This window comes from Pinus tabuliformis, chromosome 5_2 (genome assembly GCF_031772625.1).
Source record: "Pinus tabuliformis cultivar Carrire ecotype Pingquan chromosome 5_2, CPIR1, whole genome shotgun sequence".
In the NCBI taxonomy this organism is placed as follows: domain Eukaryota; kingdom Viridiplantae; phylum Streptophyta; class Pinopsida; order Pinales; family Pinaceae; genus Pinus; species Pinus tabuliformis.
The window spans coordinates 234,989,541-235,015,422 of record NC_142306.1 but is presented as its reverse complement, the minus strand read 5'-3'; the positions used below and the strand labels follow the sequence as shown (position 1 = coordinate 235,015,422).

The 25,882-nt window shown below is 34.5% G+C and overlaps 1 pseudogene across 1 annotated transcript; it reads right to left on the bottom strand.

Annotated features, from left to right (window-relative positions):
* Positions 1-2,253: 2,253 nt before the first annotated feature.
* Positions 2,254-9,513, bottom strand: LOC149158399 (putative glutamate carboxypeptidase LAMP1; annotated as a pseudogene). Its single transcript, XR_016261686.1, has 12 exons — positions 7,974-9,513; positions 6,532-6,599; positions 6,279-6,351; positions 6,094-6,212; positions 5,013-5,165; positions 4,840-4,914; positions 4,436-4,523; positions 4,247-4,330; positions 3,507-3,595; positions 3,069-3,197; positions 2,849-2,971; positions 2,254-2,745 (listed from the first exon to the last, which is right to left on the bottom strand). The product of XR_016261686.1 is annotated as a putative glutamate carboxypeptidase LAMP1 (transcript).
* Positions 9,514-25,882: the final 16,369 nt, after the last annotated feature.

Here is a 25,882-nt window from a genome sequence, read left to right as displayed (position 1 = left end):
GTCCACGTGGCATCACATTGGGACGTCCTGGTCCGGAGACTCCTCGACGACGGGGAAAGCGTTCCCATACCAAATCTCACCTTCCTTCACCACGTCGCCATCCGCCCTGCCACCTGGAGGTTCTGTCGCCTGAAGGGTGCCGCTCGAGCTGCCAGCAATAGCCATCGAAATTGTGGCTCCATGAGAGCTGCCACCTGGTTGCCGAGTGTCGCCTGCGGTATCACCTTCCTCATGCTGTCCGCCACGCCTTGCTGCTCTTCCTTCTTCCGCCGGGAGCTGCTCAAAGCCATGACTACCAACTATTCTGCGAATGTCCTGAGGTTGCTCTGCAGTGTTTCGCGCCGGAGCACTGTGCTGTTCTTCTTCTTCAGAGAAAATGATGGTTATATTAGCAGTGATAATGGGCCGGTTCAGGTTGCTCTGGAACCTGAAATGAGTTGACTGGAAGGCATTGTGAGGATAGTGTCTGCGGGGCGGGCTAGGAGGGGGAGAATTGGCTTGAGACGGAGGCGGAGAGGCAGGTGGTGGTGGCTGATCAACGCTTTGCGCTGCCTGAGAGCGAGCGCTACCACCTCGGTTACCTCCTTGGCGGCTCCTCATGCGGTGACGAACCATCATAATGTGGCATAAGAGAAGCTCAGGAGAATTGGGTGCTTGAATGGGAAGCAGAGAATGCGCAGAGGCCTCTTGAATAGGGTTCAAAGGGCAAAGCTGGGAATGGGAGAAATGAAACCCATTTCCAAAGTCAAGACAGTGAAGAAGCCAACAACAATTTCCTGTAACAGTGCTACTGCAGGGGTTTCCTGCTTGGAACGGGCAAATGCTGAAGGAGGGAGGGCAGACAGAGGGGTTGATGGGCACCATGTTTAAACGAACAACATCCTTATCTCGGCCAGAGCAACCATTAAAGATGTCCTGCAGGAGGACCTGCTCTCGCCTTAGGTGAGTCTGCGGGTGCCATAACTGAGCATGGAAAAGAGCGCTGGCCAGTAGTTGGCTGGGCCGAGCACCGTCACTCCTCCTTAACACCATTAATAACCTTGAGTTTCACCTGCATCTGGGTGAAATATTTTATTTATTACCTGAAGAGTGAAAGTGAAATATCAAAGAACCAAGTCCAATGAAAGTGAAATACTGAATTGTAAAATGAGCCTCTTGTAGATTTATATGATTATTTAAGTTTTGTTTTTTGTTTTGTTTCGTTTTGGTTGACATTAGCTAAAATTAGTTTTATTATTTTTTGAGGATGTCACGTCCTTACACGTCCCTTATACTGGATTGTAGGATGATTTTTAATTATTTATTTATATGGTTATTTAATTTTTGTTTTTCGTTTTGGTTGACATTAGCCAAAATTATACTATACTAGATTGTAGAATGAGCCTCTTGACGCAATAATAATAATACCCATATAGCAATAATACTTTACATTACTCAAATTAAAAGCATCCTAACCTATAATTGAATTTCCATTCTTAAAAGTGTATAAATCATCTAACTTATAAATAATTTTTCTTTCTTAAATAAATAAATAATTACTAAACAAATATAGAAAATGCTTTATGAGAGGAAAAATACTAATATAAAATCATCGTAACCTATAATTGAATTTCCATTTTTAAATGTGTATAGATCATCTAACTTATAAATAATTTTTCTTTCTTAAATAGATACATAATTACTAAACAAATTTTGAAAATGCCTTGTGAGAAGAAAAATGCTTAAAATATAAAATCATCTTAACCTATAATTGAATTTCCATTCTTAAATGTGTATAGATCATCTAACTTATAAATGATTTTTCTTTCATAAATTGATAAATAATTATTAAACAAATATAAGAAAAATGCTTTATGAGAGGAAGGCTGTTTAAAGCATTCACAAAAATATAAAGAAAACAAAAAAATTATTAAATTATTTTGAATAAATAATTTACTTGCACCAATAATAATTCAAAAACAATGTCTTGCATATATAAAGATCTCTCTCCATCATAGATAAATATTGCGTTATTGTTGGGCAAAAGAAGGCAATATATTTATGATGACCATGCTCGGATATTAACCTCTAGGTCGTTAGCTTGATTGTAATTTATAGTATGCGGATGATCATTTCAATAGCTTTCTTGTTCCTCAACAAATTAAGTTATATATATTTTATTTTGTTTGATAGATATGATACGTTTTTTTTGGAGAATGAATTAATTTATTATATTAATGGGTAAGAAATGTCAACCAAATTTTAATAATCTGATTAGGCCAACAATTTTATTTTTAATATAAATCACAAAAAATTAAAATAGTTTTATAGTTTTATACTTCATTAAAGAAAACAGACATGATAGTTTTATACTTCATTTGTTTTGCCCAGCGCCCCATCTAGCCTGACGATCTTATGGAACATCAGAGATACGTAGTTTTACTCTTCAGGATGATGGGCCTTCTGCTATCAATCGCAGCGGCCTTATAGCATCTCATGTGCCATTGCCTTTGTTGACCCTCCGGTAACATTTTGAATAGAGAGTCAACTCATAACAGCTTGAAAATGACCAAATCAACTGAGCTCCCCATGAATGACCAGAGCTGCACGGCTGATTACTCTTGACACCCTCCATATTTGGTGCTGTACACCAGCCCACTCATCACCACTGTGATTGGCCTCATCCCCTGCTACAAGCGCAAGCAAGTCACTTATACCAGGAAACGCTGTTGTCCCATACTTGTTGATTTTAGATGGCCCATATACCTGCATCCGCGCCAAACATATGTGCAACTCTGTTTTAATAAGCTTTGCATTTAAGAAACATCGCAAACACATCAATCATATATTTTGAGCATATGTCCTTTACCAAGTGCTTATACCAAGGCGACCCAGGCAGCCCATCTGCGTCTGTAAATGCACGCTCTGCCATTACAAGATGGTCATTTAAGCTCCTCAGATCTGCACTTTCATCCTCAAGAGCCTCCAGTTCCTGAATTCACAGCATTATGAAGTGTACCTAATCAAGTACCGTCCAGAAATATGAAGTTTGTATATTTCTTGCACAAGTTTTGGTGAAGAAAGGAAACCTGTGCTTTTTTCTTAATCTGCAACGCAGCTTTTCTGAGCTCAGCAATGGACTTATGCAATGGATTTGTAGACACAAAGGAAGGTGCAACGGCAGACCTTAACTGTGATTCCAATGTATCCACATACAACTGTCCCAATTACAAATCAAACATGTTAAGAATTTTCAATGGATTTTAAAAAATTTGGATCTTCTAATAGTAATTTGCAACTAAAAGCAGTTGATTTATAGCATATGGTATCAATTGCAATTAGACTGAACAAACACTTTGCTGCCATTTAGGTGATGAACTGCAGATGAATTTATGCTAGATTCGAACTTATTTATTCAAAATTAAAAACAACACATGAATGTATGCTCGTTTTTCAAAATATTTACTTTAATAAAAGACAAAGCCTCTTACTAACGTTCATTTAAACTAATCCAACATCTTTCCCACCTGGAGATTATCGGCATATGTTGCATAGTTGAAAGGGAGAACCTTTGCATCCGCTAGCTTGAGCGCTGTTAGACCCCATATTGCTCCCACTGGACAATAGGTAGAAAATCAGATGTTTGATTATAATCATTAAATTTGACTCTAGGGGCCAGGGATGTCTCCCCTGCACAAATTGTACAGATGGCAAAATTTTAAGAAATATATTAAGTTCCATGCAGGCACTGAGTCACTAATTGATTTAGTGCTTTTTCATTTTGTCTTCTAGATTAAAAAAAGGAGAAACTGAAAAAACCAATGCAAATATTAAGTTCCATGCAGGCACTGAGTCGCTAACCGATTTAGTGTTTTTTCATTTTGTTTTTAGATTAAAAAAAGGGGAGAAAATGATATCCAATAGAGAAAAAGAAAAAGCCAATGCAAATATTAAGTTCCATGCACACACTGAGTCACTAATTGATTTAATGCTTTTTTATTTTGTTCTCTGGATTAAAAAAACAGAAAAGAAAATGATATCCAATAGAGAAAAAAAAGCCAATACAGAGTACTTGAAAAAAAGTGACATCTAATAGAGAAAATGAAAAAGCCGAGTGCTTAATATTGGCCAGATTTTACTAGTTGTGCTATGGAATGTAAGATTGTTCATGTTGGTGCAACCTGTAAGAAGTTCGATCCACACAACTTGTGCATGGCTGATATTCCTTGCCAGAGGACAATGTATGGAACGTTGACAGTGTACTTACTTGCAACATGCCTATGGAAAAGCGGGTCGCCATATTTTTCCATCCACATGTAATCGTCATACAGAGAATGATATGCCGGAAAGTCTATCATCAATACATTGTAGAAATAAGTACAGTACAGTAACTTGTTGATCTCTCTATTTGCATTTAATTTCAATTTCCTGTATTCTGTGACTGTGATTTCGTTACCTTTTCCAAAGCTGAAGTCAGTGCCTGGAATTCCGGCATGCTGTACAAAAGGGGCAAAATCGGATCCCTTTCCACCTAACCTGTTAATCTGAGATGGAAATTTAATAAGCTCTTTACAGCCTTCCCCAATTATTTTTGGGCAAATATTAAGCAGTATATGGTAAATCTATTGGATAAGAATAATGTGATATTCAATTTGACCAGACGAAAAGATAATAAACTAATTATTAGCTTATTATATAATAAATAATATTTGTTAGATCTCTTTCTAATCAAAATCAGATTAATCATATTAATTTCAAAATCAGATTAATCATATTAATTTAAAACCAGTGAGATATAAATTTTACTTATCCTATCATTAATTGAAGAATAAGATAATGAAACAAAACATGAACACTTACAGGAGGACGGGAATCTTGGCTGGAAGAAGCCCATGATTCGTAGATTGTCTTTCCAGGATTATCTGGATCTTCCACCTTTGCAAATCAGAGTATAATAATCAATTCAAAGTACAACAGTCAGAACAGGCAGTGAAAAGTGGAATAGACCCACTTGAATAAAATATCCAACTGACCTCTTTAGCTATATCCTGAATAAAATCGTCAAGTTGGGGTGTTGATTGAAGCGAAAACCCTGGGCCCCTGACAGCCACATCAACATTGAGATATGCCACCGCGGATGAGAACAGTAAATCATAGTTCTGCTCCACCCATTCTGTCGATCCAATCTGCAATTTTTATAGGTTGATAAATAGGATATATCTCCTCAATGATTCTAAGTTTTGTGTTAATCACATTTATTAAACATGAAAAGAGATAAGTAATAATTTTTTCAAAACTTTTTTGGATTAAGCTGGATATTTATATTTTTTTCAAAGTGAACTTTGTGGGAAATTTAAAAGAGTAAAGGGAACAGGACACCTACTGCTAATACATAATTAAACAAATATTTAGTAATAGTAATATTACTAATACTAGAGACTGGTTAAACTTACCCATTGATGTAGACTTTTCTCTTGGTACAATGAGACTTGAGTAACTATAATTATATTTTTGGACTCCTGAATGTATATGTTTGATACATATTTTTTTTATTTTAACTTAAATTACCATATTTATTTATAGATTAAATAATTTTTGAATTTAGATTTTTGTGATTTATATTTTAATTGTTAAGCTATTTTTAGGTGAAAATCATATGGGAGATTTTTAGCTAAAGCATTGGGAACTTTCTAGTATGATTCATAAGATGGAAATTCAGATCATGGTGTCACAATAAATAGCTAGATCAATGTAGAGAACATTAATATCTTTAACAATAATTAACTAGCTGTTATAATAACCCTTAAAGATATTAATGTTCTCTACATTCATCTCTGCTATTTATTCTGATGCCACCATCTGAACCTTTATAGTGTCCTGATAATGAACTATACTAGAAAGCTTGAAACCCTTCAGCAAAAAAATCTCCCCATTTAATTTTAATTTTCAAAAAAAAAAGCTCAACAATTAGATCAAATAACTATAAAAACGATACCCCAGAACATACTGGGGATGAATTACTTGTTCTGGAGATGAATTACTTGTTCTGGCGATGAAATACTAATTGGCAGAACATCATATTCCTCCACTCATAAAGTAAATACAAGTTCTTACCAATGCGTATTCCTCTGCATCCCAGTTACACAGTGTAGTATACTTCTCTTTGGCTGCCAACCTTGTTTTAGCAACTTCCCTGGTCTCTGAGATATCTGAACAAGACAGAGAGTGGTTAACTTGGATATATTTACGAATAGAAATAGGTTAGAAACAAGGGGGATTAAGCTCGCAATGATTCAGACGGTTGCAGTTCCGCTATTTGGGTCACTGGCACCAAAGGTCCATGCATCGTGGTGGTTACCCAGCAAAACATACCTGCTTATCACTAAATATATTTTTCCTTATATCAATAGCTACATTTATTTAGTGAAGACTTGCACCAAATAATCAGTAGTTAGGATGATATTAACCGTTGCTTCAGCATTAAAATATGCCCCATGAATGGACATGAATTGATCCACTCATGAAGTCAAAGTCCCAGAAGGTGATTTATACCTGTTAGGTTCCTCCGAACCTTTTATGAGTCCAAATACATCTCGAATCGTGGTAATGGTATGATTTGACTGTAATTGCAATCAAACATCAATATGTAAGGATCTCTGCCTTTTATGAGAACTACAAACAATATTCAGATTAATGGTAACAAATTTTACATGAGAGGAAAAACAGCTGTTGTAGAGTGTGAATTTGATTTAAAATTAGCATAGATTTATTTTAAATACAGATATAATGTGAGTTTAGAAAGGTTTAAAATTTTCAAGTGTAATTTTTTTATGAACTAATATTTTTTAATATTTTGTATAATTGACAGACATTTTTATATAACATACTGAGCTGTAGAATAAACTTTGAGCCTCTCTACTCAATCATTAAAATGTAAAATTTCCATTAAAAGAATAAGTAGATTTTATAGCTTCTCAGCCAAATAGAAAATAGAAAATGTATGGTAAGAACGCCATGCGTCTAATTGGACTGGACATGAAATATGCATATATCACTAGATATGTCCTAAAGTAATGGTTCCGCTGAGAAGGCCTAACCTTCAAATCTTGTCTGGAGAAGGCAGTCTCATGGAGGCAAATAACTGAGCCTTTCATGAGTAAATGGAATTTATAGCTCTTGAAAATTTTGTTCTCCTCTTACTTCGGAGATGCTGATAACCTCACAGTTTTTTCTCTTATTTTGGCCAATTTTTGCTGGCCGTGAGCAGGTTTTTTGCATCATCACATGGGCACAGTGACGTCTTTCGCAGCCTAGCTACTCCGAAATCTTTCTCAGAAGATACTTTTCAGAAAAATAGGTAGCCCTTCTACAAAACCATAGCCTAATATTATGCTTTCGGTGCAACAGAAAGCTAACTATCCACACCATGTTTTAGAAAAATAGGAAGCTCCTTGATGAAGCAATAGCCTGATATTGTGCTTTCAGAGTTACAGGACGCTAGCTATCCACACCTTTAAATTAGATGAACTGTTAAAGTTAATGGCGAAAGGGGCATATAGGTCAGTGATAGAGTAAGAGCAAATCCTATGTTTAATTCTTAGTTTATCCACTTTTCAACCTGGTATTAGATTCAAATAGGCTCCTCCAGAAGGTTAGAAGTTTTGAGAAAAAAGTCTCGGAAATTATGTAAAATTTGAAAGATACACAAATTTTAATATTCTTGAAAATGGCAATTATAAATATTTCGTAATATGACTCCAATTTTTTTTAATGATTATCTAGTTAAACCCTAAAATTTTAACTTTTAGAGAGTAAATCACGTCTTTAGATTCAACCGAATTCAGTTCTTAGCTTTTTAGGGGGTTTGAAGCAAGAAGCTCGGTAAAATCCTTATTGTAGATGACTAAGATGTATGATTTTGGGGATACAGAAGGGATGCAGGGTTAGATTGATTAGAGAGCAGGGTTAGATTGATTAAAGATGGGCATAATTACCTTGTAGTGAAGATTGAGAATGCTTGGTCCCCGACCAAGGCGATATGCAGGCAAGTCCAGAGCACCATGCCACTCTGCAGGAGCAACCGGGCCATCGAGCGACTTCATTATGGTTGTGGCATCCTCTGCTGATATTGGAATCGATGGAATCATAGGCAGTTCAGTCATGGGATCATCTACTGATAAGTGTTCTGAATCAGGCACACTAGGCCAACCAGGCATTAGAGGATACCCAATTCCTTGAAAAATAGAACCTCGTTGAACTCCATATGGAGGCAACCATCTAGAATCTTGATAGTATCCTTGTGTTATGTTCCCTCCAAAGTCTTGAGAAACATAATATACAATCACTCCAACTGCTCCAGCTCCGACAACAATCTCTATGATATCTCCTCTGAAAATTTTGCCATATTTTGCAATAACAGTGGCACCTTTAGCGTCCAATCCCATGTGCCTGAGAGTGGTGTAGTCCTCTTATGTACCATAGTTGACAAACACCACTTCTGCAGAAATGTCTGCGGATGGAGAGTAAGCATGAAAGGTGGGAATGGCTTTGGCGTTTTTGGTGGAAGGGTCGCTTTCTATTTCCTGCTCCTTCAATTTTAGCTGGACGACCTCCCCCTGGGGTAATGTGAGGGATAAAGACCTTGACAGAGGATACGTCAGCAGAACTTGATAATCTGTGTAATGAGCATCCAGACCAGAATTCTGAAAAGTGGAGAGAACATAGTCTGCTGTGGCAAAATTTTCAGGGGTGCCGGCCACATGGGGTTCTTGCGTGAAGACCTTCAGATGTTGAGCTATGGTGTCGTTGCATCCCATCTTCAAGAACAGTCTGTGATAGTCCTCGGCGCTGATGGTGGGGTTGACCTTGATAAGTGCTTGAAGTATTTGTGCACTGAAGGGGACGAGAATGGCTGCAGCAAGCAGAAAGGCGGTATATATCCCGCAGAACAGCTTGGAACGGTGCAGAGTCCATCTGAGTGTAGATGGACTGGAATCCTGAACAAGGAGAGGCTCTTCTCGTAGTGAATACTTCCACAATCCCATTGAGAGCTTGCTTCTGAATAACGCTACTCTGCTTTTTCTGCTCACCAAGTGCCTACCTCAAATGCCCAATTCATCCTCTATTAAAACAAGATGTCCAGTTGATTTGCAAGAACGAGAGAGGCTGCTTACCATCCAGTACACGGTAACCCCAGACGCATATTCAATTGGCGACTGTCTCTGTTTCTGCGAGAACTCGTCATGGAAATACCCCCAATAAGCAACTCTACGGTAAATACGAAGATTCCGTGCTTCAGATCCATTAGGAAAAATAAAGGGTAAATTCAAGATTCTATGCTAGATTCATTAGGGCATATTAGATCCATTGGTGGGTCAAAGGGTAGGAATTTCAGAAACAATCCAGTTTCATTAGGGCACATAGTCAGCATGGTAGATCCATTGGTGGGTCAAAGGGTAGGAATTTCAGAAACAATCCAGTTTCATTAGGTTGCGTTAGGAATTTCAGAAACAATCCAGTTTCATTAGGGCACATAGTCAGCATGGTAGATCCATTGGTGGGTCAAAGGGTAGGAATTTCAGAAACAATCCAGTTTCATTAGGTTACATAGTCAGCATGGTAGATCCATTGGTGGGTCAAAGTAGGGATGGAATTAGATGGGTAAATTGCTAGTTATTAGGTGATTTACCTGTTAAATACAGGTTGAAATTTAATCATTTTACATTGATACCATTAATTTGTGAGGGTAAATATCTGGTCAGATATTTTAAAAAAACTGCTTAAAAAATCATTTTACATTGATACCATTAATTTGTGAGGGTAAATATCTGGTAAGATATTTTAAAAAAACTGCTTAAAAAACCAATTTTAACCAAATTGCTTTGAATGTTTTTGATCATTTAAAAAAATATAAAAAACAATTTTTTATTTTATTTCATGAGCAAATTACCCATGCGTAGCAATTTGACCAGCAATTTCCATCTATGTTATGGGTGAAATAGTAAGTACCATTTGAATAAGTCAATGGGTAACAACATATAAATAAGTTGATTATTTGTTTATTTTTTAGATCATTTGTTTCCTAAAAATATGTAGTAAAAATAAAATGTAAATATATTTTAAATATAAATTAATTATAAAATATTTTTTTGATAAATATTTATTAAAAATAAAAAGTAAAAAATAATTTAAGTAAATATTATTTAAATGATTAATTTGTTTATAATTTAAGTAATTATTTAAAAATAACTTGACTAATTTTTTCCAAACACAAGATTTTGAATAAATAATTTTATTTTAAAAATTTAAAAAAAATCATATCACTAACTATTTTATATCTTATGTACCATTTACTTTTAAATATTAAAATATACTATAAAAAAATAATATTCTATATCATAGAGCAATCACATTTTAATTTTTTAAGAATATATGAAAATCTATCTTTCCTAAAAGCCTACAATAACGCTCAATGACATCTACTTCCAATAAACAATTTTATATTTATATTGTTTAATTCATACATACATCTACTTTTTAATAAACATTTTTATATTATAATTATATTATTTAATTCATTTACTTATAAATGATCATTATAACTTAATTTTTATTATAAATATTTAAAATTTAAATTTATTATATTTAAAATTAGTTTGACGTTAAAAAATACTTTTCACAATATTATAATATATTTTATATAAATAACATGATTATATATATATTTTTAATTAAGATTCCATCTTAAAAAATACAAACAAATATATTGTAAATGCACACAAATAATAAAAGTATGCCCCTTTCAATTCCCCTTATAGTACGACTCATGGCTCTCACAACAACTTTAATTTTATTTTTTATTACAACACGTTATAGTATCATTATTACACGACTCAACAATTTTGGCAAATATATTGCAAATGCATACACATGATAAAAGTATGCCCCTTTCAATTCCCCTTATAGTACGACTCATGGCTCCCACAACAACTTTAATTTTATTTTTTATTACAGGACGTTATAGTATCATTATTACACGACTCAACAATTTTGGAATGAATATATTCTCGATGTGTTAACTAAGAGGATGAAGTGCAATAACATGTTTCCTAGATGTATTTACTAATCAATCACTCATGGAGTAGTCTCATGAGGCCATTGCTCATTATTTTTCTAAGAAATGAAAATAATAATGTTTCAGTTGGAATCATTTAGGTATTTTATTTGGGTGCACAATAATAATAAAGTGAAGTGTTTTGTGATATTTCAAATGGTGGATTGTAATATTTAAACTTCTTGTGCAAATCTGTTGTGTAAAGGTAGCCATTACTCATTATCTTTCTAAGAAATGAAAATAATAGGGAATCATCTAGGTATTCTATAATGAAGTGAAGTGTTTTGTGATATTTCAAAGGGTGGATTACAACATTTAAATTGCTGTGTAAAAGGAGGCTATTGCTCATTATCTTTTTAAGAAATGAAAATAATAATGTTTTAGTTGGAATCATCTAGGTATTCCATCTAGGTGCACAATAACAATGAAGTGTTGTGTTTTTTGACATTTCAAATGGTGGATTACAACATTTAAATCTGCGGTGTAAAGGGATATACTGATGTGGTTGTTTATTTTTGTAAGGTCCAAGGAGCTTTATTGAAACAAAGGTTTATTGAAGTGTAAGCATGTGCATACCTATGGTTTCTTTGTTGAGATTTTCTGTTTTACATAAGATAGGCAAAATCTCAGTTGATGACAACAATAGGAATCAGTTCCTAGATTAGCTCCAGGTTGTTGGGAGATGATTAATGCCTCCTATATTTGATGTGAGTGAGTTAATGAGGTTGTTAGATTCTTTTTTCTATATAACAGGCAACCATTCAGATTGTTTGCTATGAGGATGTGACAATTTATGTAATCTCCTGTTTGATTAATAAGATTGCCGATGCCTATGTTATGTGGACGTAGCCCAGATTGGTTGGGTGAACCACTTTAATTCCTGTGTTTTATGTGCTTGATTTATCTGCTGTGTATTTGATTTAATTATGTTGTGCATCTGATCTCCAACAAGTGGTATCAGAGCATGTTGGAGGTGGCTGTGCGTGGCGTCCTGGAGTCTGCGTGCTGGACGTGCTGAGATAACTTGCGTGGTGCTGTGCGTTGCTATGCGTACTGATTGGCAGTGCTCTGGTGGAGGGTGCGTATGCGTGGTCGTGACTGCTGCTGCGTAGAGACCAGTATACAATGTCCCGAGCCCGTTGCGTGTGAAGACTCTCCGGTGAGCTCTGGATCGGGCCAGTACACTACAACATGGTTGGGCAGACTCAGCATATTTCGGCTGTCAGCATATTGCGTGTTTGAACCTGCAATTTTGCGCTGAGTAGAGGTATGCAATGCGTTTTGGAATATTTGTTGTTGCCATCGTTTAATATAATGAGCGCAGAGAGAGCTGTTTGGTATTACTGGAAATGATTTATATGTTTATGCGTTGTGTTGGAATAAGTTAGCTTGCTACCCCATTTGCAAAACCTTAGCAAGTAAAAGAGTCAAGAGATCTCTACTTGAATGGTTCATGAGGCACAATACTTGCTAAGGTTTTGCAAATGGGGTAGCAAGCTAAGTGGGCTTGATTGTGGGGAAAACTCCACAGTTAAGCGCGCTTGAGCCAGAGGAGATCTGGGATGGGTGACCTCCTGGGAAGTCCTGGTTACCGGGTGCAAGCCCCAGAAGTGATGATTGATGCTATGTGATTCATTCACTAGTTTCAATCCCACTTCTTCACCCCTGTGAGCATCACCCGATGCAATGAGTGCTAAGTGAACTATTAAAAAATCATGAAAAATTAGTCAGTTACGACTAGCTCTCATGGAAATGGTCATACGTGAATGACTTACTTAACGCAATTGAATCCCAAAAATGATATCTAAAATATTTTTTTATAAATATTTATTAAAATATAAAAAATAAAAAATAATTTAAGTAAATATTATTTAAATAATTAATTTGTTTATAATTTAAATAATTATTTAAAATTAACTTGACTAATTTTCCCAAACACAAGATTGTGAATAAATAATTTCCTTTTAAAATTTAAAAAAATCATATCACTAACTATTTTATATCTTATATACCATTTACTTTTAAATATTAAAATATACTATAAACAATAATATTCTATGTCATAGAGCAATCACATTTTAATATACTATAAACAATAATATTCTATATCATAGAGCAATCACATTTTAATTTTTTTTGGAATATATGAAAATCTATCTTTCCTAAAAGCCTACAATAACGCTCAATGACATCTACTTTCCAATAAACAATTTTATATTTATATGGTTTAATTCATAAATACATCTACTTTTTAATAAACATTTTTATATTATAATTATATTATTTAATTCATTTACTTATAAATGATTATTATAACTTAATTTTTATTATAAATATTTAAAATTTAAATTTATTATATTTAAAATGAGTTAGACGTTAAAAAAAATACTTTTCACAATATTATAATATATTTTATATAAAAAAACATTATTATATATATTTTTAATTAAGATTCCATCTTAAAAAATACAAACAAATATATTGCAAATGCACACAAATAATAAAAGTATGCCCCTTTCAATTCCCCTTATAGTACGACTCATGGCTCTCACAACAACTTTAATTTTATTTTTTATTACAACACGTTATAGTATCATTATTACACGACTCAACAATTTTGGCAAATAATTTGCAAATGAAAGAAAATCAGAATAGTATTATATTAAGAAAATATAATGAGCATTGGACATTACATGTCAGCATTCAGCATTCTGAACTGAAAATGCAGGAAAAGCTGGAGCCTGGGTCAAGCTGAAATCTGGGACATAGTCAAAGATGATAAAAGTATGCCCCTTTCAATTCCCCTTATAGTACGACTCATGGTTCCCACAACAACTTTAATTTTATTTTTTATTACAAGAAGTTATAGTATCATTATTACACGACTCAACAATTTTGGAATGAATATATTGTCGATGTGTTAACTAAGAGGATGAAGTGCAATAACATGTTTCAAAGATGTATTTACTAATCAATCACTGATGGAGTAGTCTCATGAGGCCATTGCTCATTATTTTTCTAAGAAATGAAAATAATAATGTTTCGGTTGGAATCATTTAGGTATTTTATTTGGGTGCACAATAATAATAATAATAAAGTGAAGTGTTTTGTGATATTTCAAAGGGTTGATTATAATATTTAAACTTCTTGTGCAAATCTGTTGCCTAAGGGGAGCCATTACTCATTATCTTTCTAAGAAATAAAAATAATAATGTTTCATGGGAATCATCTAGGTATTCTATAATGAAGTGAAGTGTTTTGTGATATTCGAGAGGGTGGATTACAACATTTAAACCACAACATTTAAACTTATTGTGTAAAGGGAGGCCATTGTTCATTATCTTTTAAGAAATGAAAATAATAATGTTTTAGTTGGAATCATCTAGGTATTTCATCTAGGTGCACAATAACAATGAAGTGTTGTGTTTTGTGACATTTCAAATGGTGGATTACAACATTTAAATTTGTTGTGTAAAGGGATACTGATGTGGTTGTTTATTTTTGCAAGGTCCAAGGAGCTTTATTGAAACAAAGGTTTATTGAAGTGTAAGCATGTGTATACATATGGTTTCTTTAGGCTTTTGTACCTTATACAACTGCAAATCATATGGAATGTGGTATAAAAAATAACCAATTCAAATTTCACGTTTAAAAAAAATGAAAATGATTTGTCAATTTTCAATTTTTTTTCAAATGATTTCCTAAAATTTTATAAGATAAAATTATTTTCGTTTAAAAATAACCAATTATTTTTTTCTAAAAACCATATAAATTACTTAAAACTTTGAATGTTTTTACATAATATCACTAAACATTTTATAGTTGACATTTTGAAAATGAGTAAGATTCACCAAACTTTGAAATTATACAATAAATACAAATCTTAATTTTCCTAAATCAAATCAAATACTACTTTCTAAAAAAATTCATAAGAGACGGGAGATCATAATATCTCCCATAAACCTAATGGCTACTCTTGTTTCCATTCATTCCTTCTATAGACTATGATGTCATTACTTTATATACTTGTAAATGGAATGTAAGAAGGTTTTTAATCTCTATTCTCAATTTATAGTTTGTCACTTCTATTATTATGTCACTGCTTACACAATGACATCTATGATCGGTTCCAGGTTATTAGTTTGTATGTACTGGTGCAATTTTTCATTTTTCTATAGTTAACATTAAGCTTTTGGTTGAAATTTTTGCGTGACATTAGCCCATCGCTACATCCCTGACTCCAGATTTCAAGGGTCCACATCATCCTGCCATGCATGGTAAACTGAGTTGATCCAATTGTACAATGTAGGTACAAGAAAGAGCGATCATGCGTACAACTAGGAGTTAACTTGGGTTGCTTTGACCTCTAGTGGTGTAAATTTCATTTTAAGAGTGTTGGTGGAGACTTTATTATTATGGCTATTGGATTATCGAGAAGCATATTTAGTTGTTTTCGTTGTTCAAAGTGGCTGTTTAATTTTTTTCTTGGTGTTGTGGAACTCATTAGGTTGGATTTCCTATTTCTGTGCCTGTGTTTTATGTGCGACATAACTCCTCGTTGTCAGGTTTTTGTTGTTACCATTTTTTTTACTTCGACGGATGCGAGTAGTAAAATTTTTGTGTGGAACGCCGATGCTGTTTGGTTATGTGGCAAGACACAGGTTTGCCAACCTCCTCGACGACGATTTGACAGGTAAATGTATGAACATTATTTTTTGGTTTAATCGTCGTGGTGCATAATTTGGAGTTCTAATGGTTCATTGTTTCACAGAAATTGCAAGTGAGATTTTAGAATTTAGAGCATAACAAATGTTCGGGTAAGTAGATTGCTGGATTCTAGTGATGGAAACCTGGTAAGTTTTTGATTTCTCTTTTTGAGAAAACTCTGGTTTAATGGGCCAAAAGTGTTAAATACATTGCCGACTCGAGTTTTGATGGTTTGGATGCAATGTTGTAGGAATAAACTAGTATTGACTGACCACAACTAGGTCGAAGGTACCCATCTTTGCATTTGTGGAAGTGTTGTGAGCAAGGTACCAACCTCGATTCCATATATTCTGGTTTTAAATTGTTTGTCGAGTCCGATTCCATGATTTTATGTAGCGGTTATGACAAAGATTTCCCAGAATTTACTCTGAAACTTGCGAATTCGGGAGTATAGGGATCTTTGCATTTTCAGAAGGTTTGTGAGCAAGGTGGCAGCTCCGACTACATATCATGTTGTTTTAGATAGTCGGGGGGTCAGAGTTCTATTGACATAAACATCTATCTCAGGAAGAAAATAACTCTGACCTCAGTCAGGCGTGATGCATAGACACAAGGGTGTGTTAATTATTAAGTTTCTAAAATTTGCGATGTCAGAAGTTGACGCATGTTTCTGTTTTAACACACTCATGTATGCAAGTTCTCTCATGCCTTTTATGTTCAGTCCATTGTCATAGGACACATTGCTTTTATTAATTTGTTTTTTAAAACACTAAATTTATTGGAATAAAAGTTATAGTTTAAGTGACAGGAGATTACAGTCTCAGATAGTTGCCAACTAGAAAAATAAAAACATAAAAGAATTGACGGAAAAATTCAAGTTTCAACAATATTGGAGAACTTTTGAGACCAATGTTACCAGTTTTATGAGTTTCCAATGGTGGGATTTTCTAATGTACATTCTTCCTAAATTTTATGCATAGAGGAACATGCTTAAGCCACGGTTGTGAGAGTACGTTTAAAAAAATCAAATTTAGAATAAGGGCATCTCTCTCCATTTCAATTTTTTGGGTTTCTTTGGAGTCAGAGGGAACTCGTAGTTGAGGTTGGGACCTACTTCGTGGTCGGGCATTCGGTGTGTCTGTGGAGAAGAATCATACGAAAAACGCTGAGCTCCAACCCATCTTGGCAAAGGCTGGTTTTCAAGTGCTCTTGAAGTTGCAACTGACGTTAAAGTTAGTTGTTTTCGACTTTTGTAATCTATGAACCATATTCACATTGCTTTTTCTTTAGACGAGGGGTAACATGCTCATGTCTTTTAAACATTTTAATCCTAATTTTGTTTTAATTTGTATGTAGTTTTTGGATTTTTATCTTAAACTTTTAGATAGAAAAAATAATAATCTTTCTGTAAAATTACTTTAAATAAATGTCTTATAAAAATAACTTGTTGAATTTATTTCTTTATGCAGTTGTCTTTAAAGAGACTTTTTGGAAGCTTTTCCGGTGGGTTTTTCTGGTCAAAATCCGGCAACAATTTATTGGAATCGCAAGTTTGATAGCTAATTTCTGCACAATCAAAGCGTCCCAAGGGTTTTTCAAGGTGCTGAATCCAAATATGCAGTTAAAAAACCATTTTAAATAATACAAATCAAGATTTAACCTCAATTTTCCCGCCGGATTCCATCACCGGAATCTCCAAAAAGTCGCACTAAAGACAACTCCTTTCTTTATTGATAAAATAATAAAGTATTTTAAATTACATTTATTAAATAATATGTTATGTGAAAAAGCAAAATAATAATTAGGCCGATAGGCCTTCCTATGCATCAACAATTGTCAACACTTTTACCCTGAACCATTAGATCAAGTAAAACAGTTTCAACCGTTGATTTGAAGTTGACTGCTTTTTCCAAATATATGAGTTGCCTTCTTTTCACCTCCTAGTTCTGCTGTGCATTGAACCTGGCCCTTTGAGTTGCGTTATGCTTTTTTCCATTCTTTTGTCACTCTTGAAGATATTTTTACTGCTTTTTCCTTGCCAGTTGTTGTTGTTGTTCTTCTTCCTTGGCTTTTGGCAAGCACTGCCCTAACTTTTGGCAAGCACTGAGCTTCATCGACCATTGCCTCACAAATTGTCATGGGCTGAGTGTGTTTCTGGATAACAAAGAACTTCAGATGGGAGATACTCTATCCCCTACAATCCTCGGAGCCATTCAAAGTGCGTCAGTTCATATTGCCCTTTTTATTGAGCGTTATGCTGAATCCCCTTGCTGTTTGGAAGAGAACATTGACCTCAGCAGAGGATCCATTATTGAAATTGCAGGCATAAACGTAGCGCAAGCACTTACTACACCAATAAATTTCTTTTAATACAATGCATTTAAACTAACAATTGTTTGCTCAAAACATCTCAATGGTCTGTTTTAATGTTTAGGCTAATTAATTGTCCCAATATTGATTTTAGATATCGAGTTAGTAGTTCTTTTGCTGGTTTTTAAGATTCTTATAGGAGGGAAATCGAACAGGCAGTCTATAACCTTAGTTGAAGCAAAGATCTCTTTCATGACTAAACAGATTTTAAGAAATTATTTCCTTTTTCTGTGGCTGTGGTTTCGTTTTATTAACTTATTTCCTGTGTTTTGTGACGTTGAGCCTAAATACCTTCGTTACATTGAGAGTGGGCGTTACGCTAAAGCCTTTGAAGAACACCAACGCAAAGGCAGAGTCACAGTGGAACGCATCCAGACGTGGAAGGTAGCCCTTAACCAAGCCTCCCGCATTTCTGGTCTGCTATTTAAATCGACTGAAAGGTAAAACCATTTTATTTTCTTACAAGTCCATTGATTTTATAGTCTGCCAACAAATGTATTGTGAAACAAATAATCCTTTTTAATCCAAACATTGCCTGTTTTCCTATCAATATTTGACCAATGTTTGATGTTATGTTCACATAGAAAATCACTTTCCAATCAGATTTTCTTTTTAATGCAATGGTCAGAAAACTGACCATTGTTCTTGTTCTAAATATGATTACTGCTGAAAGTGGTTTTGCTATCTTTTATTCAACAGTTTGTTTTGTAATAAACATTAACGTGTTAAATCCAATTTGTTAATTCAATAGATCTATCAATTAGAAATGATGTAAATCAATGTGGAGTTTTCATATCAGAAATCGATGTAGTTAGTCTTTAGCTTTAAGTTGCAGGTCTAACATATACACATCAACTCTGGGATCTATTGGTATTTTTGTTATTAATATATCACTATCACTCTCACTTTCATTGCTCTAAATATGGAGATTTTTTATTTTCCAAATTGTTGGACATGGAAGGATATGATAGGTTCAATTTTAAGAATTATTTTTTCATATCGGTCTTGGTTGTATGCAATGGGCTCACGATTAGAAGCGATTATTTTTTTTTTGGGGACAAGTTTCAACTTTTCATCAGAGAAAATATCAGATTAGTCAAAGGTGTAGTTGGTCAGATTTCATTTTCGTTGTCTCCTTTCTAACCCATACCACATTCAACCCGCCAGCCCTGCCTCTTCTCCACTTTTGTGTCGAGCGTAGACTATTACTTTGGAAAAAAAACTCCATCACAGGGATTTCACTGTCGTAATAGATTGCGTTATAAACTTTACATTGATAAGCCACCGAGGGTAATTTCTTTTGTTTTCGACCAAAACTGTCTGTGATTCTGAAAGTATTGGGTCATTGATTTTCTGCTTCTGGCATATAATGCAAAAATTGTAGATAAAATCTTAAAAGGACACTGGATGATTCGTCGTTGTTTACCGGATAAATCTGGTTTTTTGGGTGATTTAAGATGAACCTGGTCTGTTTTCTGTGTCCGAAGAGTTGTGAGATGGACCCTGAGTCTTGTAGATAAATCTGTTTCTGTTTACTGCACATGCTATGCATTGTTTTGTGAGTCAAAGAAAATAAATTTAATGTGATATTTAATTTCTACAGGTATATTGGCACATATCAACAGTGTCATAATGACCTCCTTTTAGTTGTATTAACCAATTCGGATATACCAAAAGCCCTGAACAATTAGATAACGTAATTTGTTTAGTTGCTTGTGCATATTTGGTACCATTTTAAAACTCACTACCCATGCTCTGAGTTTACTGACCATGGGCACAAAACATAACCATCTTTTCTGGTGATAAAATTAAAGTATCAAAATACAAGATCGGGATATTCCTCTTGTAAACATTTTTTCATTTCTGGTGATTGTAGGAATTGAGATTGAATCATTTGAGGGTGTGAATTTGGTATATTTTAATTATTTTATATTAAATTTGTTGTTGTTTTGAATTATCTATTTTTAAAAAGACATTGATTTGAATTTCAAATCACAGTAATTTTAGTTAAATTTTAAATCACAATTTATATGAAGTCAGAGATATGGTGTACAAAAAAATCATAACAACATTGAAACATGAATAAGCAATAATTCAACATATAGAATGATATTCACTCTGATTTAACTGATAGTGTGATGAGAATTGGCATAGGTCAACAATGTCACAATGACCTTTTATATTACAAAACACTTACCAATTCAGATATTCAAAAACCTCGACCAACTTATTTTCCAAATTGTTGGACATGGAAGGATATGATAGGTTCAATTTTAAGAATTATTTTTTCATATCGGTTTTGGTTGTATGCAATGCGCTCATGATTAGAAACGATTATTATTATTATTATTTTTTTTTGGACAAGTTTCAACTTTTCATCAGAGAAAATATCAGATTAATCAAAGGTGTAGTTGGTCAGATTTCATTTTCATTGTTTCCTTTCTAACCCATACCACATTCAACCCGCTAGCCCTTACCCCATAGCAGAACTAGCGTTCTTCGTATCCTTCTCTGATCCACCATCTAACTTGTTGCATCCTGCAAAGTTGCTTTCTCTTCAGAAATTGATCCCAAAAGCCCACTTTTTGAGCTCTTTCACTCACTAACGCATGTTGCTGGTTTACACAGAGCTTTATAAAGCTCTTTGACTGTGCACAGGGAGCATTAGTGGCCAAACTAAAGCTCTGTTTACACATAGACAGAGCACTAGTGACCCATTTCCATGATTTTATATAAGTTTGAAATCATTTATTTTATTTCAAATATTCAAACAAAATATTTCCCACCAAGAACGACAAGGTCTAACATTCACTGCAATTTAGAATTTTTTTTTAAAAATTATTTATTTTACTTCAACGTTTTAAAAAACATGCTTTCATCAAACACATACATTATCACTTACAATGTTTTCTTTTTGGATGGAAACATGTATTTTTGGATGGAAACAGGTATGGATATAGGCTACCTACGATTGTTGTATGAGTACTACCAAAAAATTCAGCATCCTGCCCCAACGAACATTGCCTCTTTACCGTTTGCATCCAACCATTGAATTGTTAAAGAAGGTAAAAGAAATACTCAAGATAACAATTCACATCCAAGAAAGTGACACACACAGGAAAATGCAACATCAATTGCAGGAACAACTTGCACAGTTTGGCACTACAATAAATATTAATTGGTGTTGCCAATGCCATGCCCCATCATGCATATATGATTAGCTGCTCATTGTTAGTTACATCTATATGTAATAGAATGCTCTTATTGTACATATGTTTAGAAGCCAAAGAATACTTTCATTGTATATATGTTTAGTTATTACCTACCAAACATGTCTCTATGTGTAGACCATATGTAAAATTTCAAAAAATACATTGCAAAGCATGTAACTAGCTTCTGTATAATTGCTTGTGAAAAACACACAAAACCAAGTAAAATATTTAGAAGTATTCAAGTGTAATAAGTCTAGTATGTTCCACCAGACATGATGCATAGTTATGGAGTGTCATAAGTGTTTATGTACATACAATTTTAATAGAAACTCAGTTTACATAGATTTGGCCCTTCGAGTGTGGTTTCTATTGTTCATGGAATGCTAGTTGTTATGCTACTTAGGTTAAGTTATCTTTGTTTTTGTTTTCAAAAATGTTATATAGGAATATTTATAACTTACATGGGCTTCTGTAATGACATTTATAGAGTGGTTTATTGTTTGTTTTTAAATTAGAATACATTTACATGAAATTTTCAAATTCTTTTCTTTTTTTGTTTTAGGCATGTCAGCATTTTTAAATACATGTGAATGAATCTGGACCCCAATAAGCAAATGTTGAATAAGAAAGTCTTGTGGTTTTCTTTAAGTATTTCTGATTTGACATACTACTTTGTTCTCTTTTTCACTTCAAGTATAAAGAACTTATATTCCCAGTCTATTCTGTCTCCTATATCTTTTACTCTATTTTAGATTTAATAAACTGTACAATGTCAATAGCAACCGAGAAGGTGGCCCGACCTTTTATAAAAATTCAACAATTCCAACTTCATAAATCTATCGGCCTCTCTTTGTACCTTTTGGGACAATTGCTAGTAGATACATATGTTTGTTTTGTGGGCTTTTATAGAAGCAAGTCGGAGGTGAGACTGACTATGAGGTCGGAGGTGGCCGTTGTAAACATGCATAACTATACACACATATTTCTTTTGTGGCTCCTACTGAAAGCAAGTCGGAGGTTGGCCCCCACTATGAGATCAAAGGTCGACATTGGCCTTTGAATGGTCTCTCTAGACACTCCCCGGCCAATTCGACTCTAGCTTCAATACTCCATGTGAGTTGGTGCTAGGTCAGAGAAAATCAACAAAGGTTGCGATATCTGTTTTATTTAAATATTATTTTAATCAAAACTATTGCCGTATACATTAATTTTGATATTAGGTAAGATTAAAGTATTTTGTTGGTAATTTAGTTCTTTTTTATTCAATATAAATTGAAAATATATATATATATATATATATATATATATATATATATATATAGATAGATAGATAGATAGATAGATAGATAGATAGATATATATATATATATATATATATTGCGTTTTTTTTTCCTAGAATCTAGGTTGGATGTTGTTGTTATTATTATTTCTTATAAACTACTTAGATGAGGTTTATGATTTATCATGAGTTGGTATGTTATAAATTAAAACTTAAATGTCTTATAAAAATAATTTGTTGAATTTATTTCTTTATTGATAAAAGAATAAAGTATTTTAAATTACATTTATTAAATAATATGTTATGTGAAAAAATAAAATAGTAAATTATAGACACATATGTTTGTTTTGTGGGCCTTCGTAGAAGCAAGTTAGAGGTCACGCTAACTATGAGGTCGAAGGTGGCCGTTGTAAACACACAATAGCTATACCCACATATTTCTTTTGTGGCTCCTACTAAAAGCAAGTCGGAGGGTGGCCTCCACTATGAGATCGAAGGTTGGCATTATCGTTTGAATGGTCTCTCTAGACACTCCTACTGACGCTTCCCGACCAATTCGGCTCCAACTTCAATACTTCATTTTTTTCTTTAAAGAAGGGATAACGAGTTCCCATTTTTTAAACATTTTATTTTATAAGAATAATTTATTCAATTTTTTTTTTTGATAAAAAATAAAATATTTTAAATTATTTTTATCAAATAATATGTTATATTAAAAAAAATAATAATAAATTATATAAAGGCCAATTATACATATATGTTTCTTTTGTGGGCCCTGTGAGAAGGAAGTCGGTGGTCGGGCTGGCTATGCGGTTAGAGGTCGCATTGTCTTTTGGACGGTGCTATGACATTCCACAACCAATTAGGCTCCTTGTAAACATGCCCAACAATATGCACATATTTTTTTGTGGTCACTACTAAAAGCAAGTCGAAAGAACTATGAGGTCGGAAGTCGGCCTTGTCGTTTGAATGGTCTCTTTGGACATTCCCGACTATTGATAGCCCCTGACCAAATCAACTCCAACTATAATACTACATGGAAGCTGGTGCGAGCGCTGACAAATTGAACAGAGGTTGCGATATGCGTTATATTTAAATATTATTTTAATCAAAATTATTCACATATACATTAATGTTGATATTAGGTGAGATTAAAGTGCTCTGTTGTTTTACGAGGAAATGAGTAGTAATGATCAAATTATCTTGCTTCATGGTTATTATCGTTGAGATTCCAGAGTAATGATACTATTTATTACTTGCAAATTGTAACTTATTCCATCGTGCATGTTTTATTTATGTTCTAATACATATTTGGCTTGTAATGCATTTTTTTATTCAATACAGATTGAAAATATAATTTGTCGGTTTTGTTTTCTATTATTATTATTATTATTTATAAAAAACTTAAATGAGGTCTATGATCACGTATATCATTAGTTGATATGTTATGAATTGAAAGTTAAATATCTAGTAAAATTAGTTGGTTTTTTTTTTTGACAGAAACGGTTATAGAGTGATTATATTCATCTTGGCCTGAATGCCGAAAGTCTGTTTACAATGAGGATGTCTAAATCCTGGTGTATCTCACTGGTGGAAGTGAGAATGCTACTGTAACTTGAGGTCTTCTTCCTAGCTTGAGTTTCTATTGACTCTATATCCGAAATTTTTCCCCACTTGGAAATACATACAATTTTTTTTAAGATCAAGCAGTAGAACATGGCAGTGCGCAGCTTATGGGATGGGATCCCATGATTCTTCTCCGTCTTTCAGCTTGACCCCGACAGAGAGGAGGGCTGCTTTATTTGCTTCACTGTCCGCATCTTTATTGTGTGTTCTCAGCACATGATAGTAATTCAACTTCTGAAAAGCGTTTTCTAGGCCCTTAATTCTGAATATCAGCCTGGCTAGTTTAAGATCAGCAGTAGGGGAATTGGAGACCATTGCATTTATAATGATCTGGGAGTCTCCTATAACTGTTGCTTCCTTTATGTTTAGCTCCTTTAGAGTCTTAAGACCTTGCAAGAGAGCCAAAGCCTCAGCTTGAGTGCTGGTTGAGTGTCCAAGCCCCCAAGCATAGGAGTGAATTTTTTCTCCAATTGAATTTACAATGACACCTCCAGCACCCGCTCTGCCCGGATTACCCTTAGCTGCCCCATCGAAGAAGAGAGAATACCTTGAATGCGCTTTGAGCCAGTCTTGAAAGTCTGCTTCCGGTTTCCTTATTTGCCAATCTTTAAGAGGAGGGGCAATTCTGATTGCTGGGAGAAATTGTAATTCAAGGGATGATCCCCAAGCGATATCCTGGTGGCTGAGGCTAGCATCATCTTTTATTTCAGACAGGCATTCCTTTATTTGACACTTGATCTTAACTTCAACGGCCTTGTAATGCTGTCTAGAGTTTCTAAAAATTCTTCTGTTGCGTTCTAGCCATATCTGCCAGCAAATAACTTTTGGTAGAATTGCCCAAGCTGTTTTGATTATCAGATTTTTAGGGGGAGGACCAGGATATTTATTTGCCCAGCTAGAGAAGAGTTCGACAATGGAGCAAGGGAGCTGGAAGTTGGGGTCCAAGGAGTGAATGAGGGTGAGCCAAATCTGTTTGGAGAAGCTGCATTCCAAGGTTAAATGGGTTGCTGTCTCGACATTATTGTTGCACAGAGGACAAATAGAGGGGCCATAGAATCCTAATTTCTGCAATCTGTCATATGTAAGGATTCGGCCATGGCATAGAAGCCAGGCGAAAAAGTCGATTTTCGGCCATGCCTGACAGCGCCAGATCCCCTTCCAGGGTGCAGGATTGGTGGGAACATGCGGTCTCTCGCTCAATTTGGCATACCCCGCAGAGACTGTATAACCTCTGGCTTTCTTCCCCCAGCCAATCGCATCTTTTTTCCTTCTGTGCATGGGCGCAAGACCGTGGAGGAGATCGATCAGCGTGACCCATTCGTTGGTCAAGTGTTCTGGCGTTTCAACTCTTTTCCATCCTGCCCATTCGGTGTCATTCCAGAGGGAGATGTCCCACAGTGTACGCAACCTCTCTCTATCCATCCAATCCCGCAACTCTCCCGTGGGCACTCTGTCATTGATCGGATCCGTGAGCATAATTTTATCAGTCCAGATTCTTATTTTTTTACCGTTTCCAGGGATCCAGTGGGTGTGATCTTTGATCAGAGAAGCAACCTTATCGTATAGCTTGAGGAACGATGAGTTGGGCAATCGGAT